The following is a 6,000-nucleotide window of genomic DNA, read 5'->3' on the forward strand; positions in this document are numbered from 1 at the left end:
ATGTACCACAAAGAAACTATACCATCACAGTGTTTATCCTGGAATGCTCTTTATTTATGTTACCTCAAAAGTGTTATTATTATGATATATGATATTATGATATATTAGGTCTAACATAATTATTTATTATGTTACCTCATGTCAAAGTTCTTGTATCCTTCTATGCTGAGGAACAATTCTACCAGAACCAAAACAAACAGCTTTTCAGGGCTTCCTTTCACAGTCAACCTGTGAAGAGAGATGTTCACATTGATCAGTGCACATAAGAGATGGTCCATGGTCAAATATTTAAAAGGGAAAATAGAGGTAAAAACTCTTTTTTTGTTCTGTCTGGAGACTAGACTCATTCTTTTAGTAGTACTTTTTTTCACAGCTCCAAAACATTTGGGTTTCTGGTTCACTGCCTCTTAAAAGAAAGAATAGAAGACAAAGACTGCACACAAAACAGTGTGTAGAAGAGAGTAGATGGGGTTGATGGTGTCAAAATAATAAGTGACCCCAAGAAACAGGCCTCATTGTACAGCTTAAAGAAAGAAACTACTAGTGGTCTCTGGTCACTAAGTTTAGTAAAGAGACTGTCCTATGAATGTTTGGCCCTAATACTGGTGTTATAAAGCATTAGACTTCCACAACTATGTACTCAAATTTTATTCAGTGTGTTAAAAAAATGTTCAGATTTAGCATGATACGTCACATTTGCTTGGAAGTGTGATGATGCTCAAGGACAGTAGGATTGCACTGCTTATTTTCCTTTCACCTTTCATGGAGTAAAGAGATCAACAAGGCCACCGAGTAGGATTTTGCCTCTCCTTAATAGTTTGGTCTGCACGTCCCCCCTAATATGCCTAATATGTAGTTGAGAGAACAATTATATATAATATCATTTCTAGAGTTGTATACAATCAAGTGGAGTTGTCCAACCAGGGACTTTTGATTTGAGCATCGATGTAACTTCTAAATTCAGAATAGATTAAACATTGATTCTTTCCTGCTAAAGCTAACAAATGTTTAATGATAGAGTCCAGAGCATCACAACAGCAGATCAGAGCCACTGCCATGGTTCCCAAGTGCTTCTGTCCACAGCAATCCCATGGGTCTTTCTATGTAGTCCACATGGGGACATCCTCAGTAGCAGTGAGCACCACCAAGTGGTGAGACTCCAACATGAAGTAGGGCAACAGGATAGATAAGGCAGCCCCAGAGAGAACACTGTTGAGCTACACATGACACTCCTGACCTCTAAAAGTGAGAGAGGGAGAGAGAGAGAGAGAGAGAGAGAGAGAGAGAGAGAGAGAGAGAGAGAGAGAGAGAGAGAATATTATGCTTTTGATCATGTAATGTATAAAGACAATGTAAATTATTTGCAAGATTCCAAGAAGGTGACGGACATGAGGGCTTTCTGGGACATAAAGCTTCAGCCACTTCACATTCAGCAAACCTGAGCGATGTGTGAGGGTGGGGGAAGAAAGCATCCAGACATCCAGTTCACCAAACACTCTATGCCCATGAAACCTCCAGATCTGCTCCTTTACCTAAAAAAAGCTATTTCACCATTTAGAAGTCACCATTTAGATCTAAGAACACCTGCCATCACCCTCTGGTGATCTGGCCAGGAACTGTCCCAGTAGCTCTTAACACAGTACTAAGGGGTGAATTGTTTATTTTTAGAAGGGGTTAAAGAAACATGTGGATCTAGTAGATTTTATTAAAAATTAGTAAAATTATTTCTCTCAAAGGGGAATAAAAGATGGTTAAAGAGACGTAAAATAAAACAAGTGCTGATCAGAAACAGAACAGATGATCAGGTTTTTAATGAGTTTTCTAAACACTCACTCATCTTCTACCGCTTATCCGAACTACCTCGGGTCACGGGAGCCTGTGCCTATCTCAGGCGTCATCGGGCATCAAGGCAGGATACACCCTGGACGGAGTGCCAACCCATCGCAGGGCACACACACAATCTCATTCACTCACGCAATCACACACTACGGACAATTTTCCAGAGATGCCAATCAACCTACCATGCATGTCTTTGGACCGGGGGAGGAAACCGGAGTGCCCGGAGAAAACCCCCGAGGCACGGGGAGAACATGCAAACTCCACACACACAAGGCGGAGGCGGGAATCGAACCCCCAACCCTGGAGGTGTGAGGCGAACGTGCTAACCACTAAGCCACCGTGCCCCCTTCTGTCAACATTTGTAACAGTTAATTATTTATTATTATGGTCACTTTGATTTTTAATTAATATTTTGCCTTTCTAATACCTAAGAAAACAAAGTATTGAAAGGTTCTTAGTTATTAATACATTTATAATGAAGCTGCTTTAAGTTTTGCGCTAACAAAAAATATATATATTTTAAATCCATTTTCCTATTGAAACTTACACACCTTTCAGGTTTCTTCACTGCTTCTCCTGAATGAAAACTACTCTGCAACATGATTAGTGATTCTCACACACACCTATTCTGTATTCATTTTGTTTGACTGTTTGTGTATATTTTCATGAGGAATGTGGTGCATGGTTGGAATCAGAGAAGATATTTGGGTGAGAATGTAATATAATATTTATAATTAGTAATGTGTTAGTGGACTGCAGGAGATTGTTATACCATGACATAAAAGGTGATGCTAGAGTGCCGGCACCTGGAAACACTTCTGTGAGGTTAGAGGTCATATCTATTTAACCTGAGTGACAGAATCCATTCATAAACATACTGACATCAATCCAACAGAAAAGGCAGAGGGTAAGACATTTTAAATTCTCATAGTGATTTTTCTATGTTTATATAAAGGAATTAATTATATACTCAGTACAGAATATTATAAAAATTATAAGACTTAATGACTGCATTTTTTTTCTTCAGTAGATTTAAAGAATAGAAAATAGAAACTAGAAAATGAGTCACATGGCCTTGTGTTTCCACCCCCACCCAAAAGTTTCCACCCCCACCCAAAAAAATTTGTTCCAGACATCTCTTTTGTCTCGTATTTAGTCATGTATTTTTTTACATTTCATACAACATAAAACATCAATTACAGACTAAAATGACTCATATATCCTGCTAGTGCCCTTGAAAATATGGCAGTGGCTTCAAGAAAATATAGTTCACTTTCACAATAATAGGAAGCATTAAAATACTTTAATATCATGCTGTCCATCTTTTGCAACAATAAGGACTGATAAGAAACCAATGGGTTTCAAAAGGCAGAGCATGGAGTGCAACCCAAAAAGTGGTGGAAGTATAGGAGAATAGGTGTCATAAACTTGTGAGACATGTCTTTGGCCCAGTCAGGAAGGGAAGAAAGGGTTTTGGAGTGAGAGCAGTCATGGACTGCATGTGGGTTTGCATTCAGGAGCTGGGCGGGAGAGCACTTAATATCCAACAACAAAACTGGCCTTGTAATGTAGAAAAATAAATAGTTTTCCCACAAGTTCCAGCTAGCTGTGTTCTATCACTCAGTAGTATCTGTTAAGCATGATAAGAAGCATCCTTGTGTCAAGAAGGCACTCATCCTTAAAGCCAGCACACATAAGCGATAAACTAAAACCTTACGAATAATAATAATAATAATAATAATAATAATAATAATAATAATAATAATAATAATAATAATAATAATGACATTAATTAATTAAATAATCTTGAATTTTTGAATGATATTAATCTTTAAATATTTTTCTATATTAACCTTTTGTTTTATGTAAAGCTATGTCAATTGTTAAATGTCAATTGTTAAAAGCGCTATACAAATAATTTGAAATGAATTGAATTGAACATGAATAAGATGTGAAACTAGTTTGAAAGACCCTTATTTATATGAACAGTGTAACAGAGGAGGGCAGTGGGGTTGCCATTACTTGAGTCTCTACTTACTGATGAATGCCAGATATTCAAGTCCTGTGCAGAGTTTAACCTGAGTGCGGGCACAAGCATTCAGGAACATTCAGAAAATCAGAAGCAGCAAATTCTTTACACCTCTTAATTCCCCACCACCATCCCCCCATGAGTCAAAACAAGAAGAGACTTCCTGTTGTTACCACAGCCTTTTACCATCAACTCCTACACCCCCACCCCTCTCACACTCACAACCCTAAACACACACACACACCCCTCTCATTGTACGTTTTGGTATAATATCAAACACAGAGATGTTACACTAATTCTGTTTTAGTTATTTAAAATATTACCAGTGCAAACATCCACACTGACACACTGACGTTACACTGAAGTTACACTGAAAAAACCTAACCGTATAACTATAAGTATTCAGACACCACATTAAAATATATTAAGTCTACATAAAAGTAAATGAAATTGTAGATTAAATGCTGCAAAAAAATGTTCTGGTACAAATTGCACCTTGTGTGATTATAAAAATGTCGCTGTTTCAAGCAACAAGTAGCATCATAGTGGAGGTGAAGGAGCTTCCTTATCTTCTCAGGGCTTAAACTAATAAAGACTATTAGAAAAGCCATTAAAAAAGACCATAAACATCCCTGTCATTTCACCTGACTTGATGAACACTCGATCTTTCAAAAGTTTAACTAAACAATACATCACAGTGCACTCTCTGACTAATGTAAGGAAGACAGCAGTCACTATAAATGAGCTGCAGGATGACAACACAGCAAACACAGTAAGTACCACAATCATGTCCAGTTCTACACCTCACTATAAACTGTTCTTGTGATCATTCTTTCTACAACCGTTCTCAGTACACCATGTAGTACTGAATGTAGGAATGGAGTGACTGAGACATTAATCTCAAAGACTTTAATCTCATCTGTAGGAGATTTTAAAATTGTGAGTCCCTCAGATGGAACCAAAGGGAATTCAGTGATTTCAGGAAAAGAAATGGACCAAAATTTTGCCAACTAAATTGCTTCTTACTGTACATCAGTCATCTCAAAGCTGTAACTGCCAACTAACTGCCCCCTTTTTTAAACATACCTTATTGATGCTATTTTTTCATATTTATAATATAAAAGAAAATAAGAAACTAAAGGTTTCATATTTATAATATAAGAATAAGAATAAGAAACTAAAGGCCACTGACCAAACAATGTGTATATTTGAATGCACTGGACGTATATTAGATAATAAAAACAAAATGGTTCAAATACATAAAAAGTCACATTCATTATAGTACCATACATTATATTTATGAATAGGCTACAAAGCCAGTGAATGAGCATCTTGAAAAACATTAATTGGTGATTACATTAAACAACTGCTAGGTTTAATAAAATGAGATATGCCTCTAAGGTGTTAGTCTGGTTTTCAGAAGGTTGTATGATCGAATCTCATGTCTGCCAATCTGCCACTGCTGGGCCCCTGAGCAAGGCCCTTGATCTTCATTTGTTCAGTGTATAATATTACTCAGTTGTAAAAAGATTAAATGTAAGTTGGTCTGGATAAAGAAGTCTGCCAAATGGAGTAAATGAACATGGAGATTACATTCATACTGAATTTTTTGGCTCTTAATATGTTTGTACCTACTGTTACTCTGCTGAGACACTCATAAGGCTCATGCTTTCAAGAAATTTGGGCTTTCCCAAAAATTTGGGAAGACCTGCAAGAAGAAACAGATGGTGGTGTCAGGAGGTTGATGAGTTGGGTTCTTCTCTTAATGCTAATCATGCTTGATCATGTTCTCTAGGGTTAAGTCAAAACCGGCACCGTAAATACAAAATAATTAGTATTTTCTGAAAAAAGTACTTCATACAGTCTCAATTGTTAAGTTGTGAAAAATTCCAGGTTGAGAGCAACCTGGGTCAGGAGCATTGCTCGGCCACTGTGACATGAGACTGCAATAACAGGAACTGCAGAACAGCCCCTGCAGACAAGGAGATAAGACCTTTGTGTCTAATACAAACCCAACTTGCCCTAACTGTAAAAGCCTTCCAATGATAATATAGCAAACCTATAACTGGAATGGCAATAAGTTAATTTTAGACACAGAGAACAAGATACATTAATAATAACTGATTTAATAT

This window comes from Tachysurus vachellii, chromosome 21 (genome assembly GCF_030014155.1).
Source record: "Tachysurus vachellii isolate PV-2020 chromosome 21, HZAU_Pvac_v1, whole genome shotgun sequence".
NCBI lineage: Eukaryota > Metazoa > Chordata > Actinopteri > Siluriformes > Bagridae > Tachysurus > Tachysurus vachellii.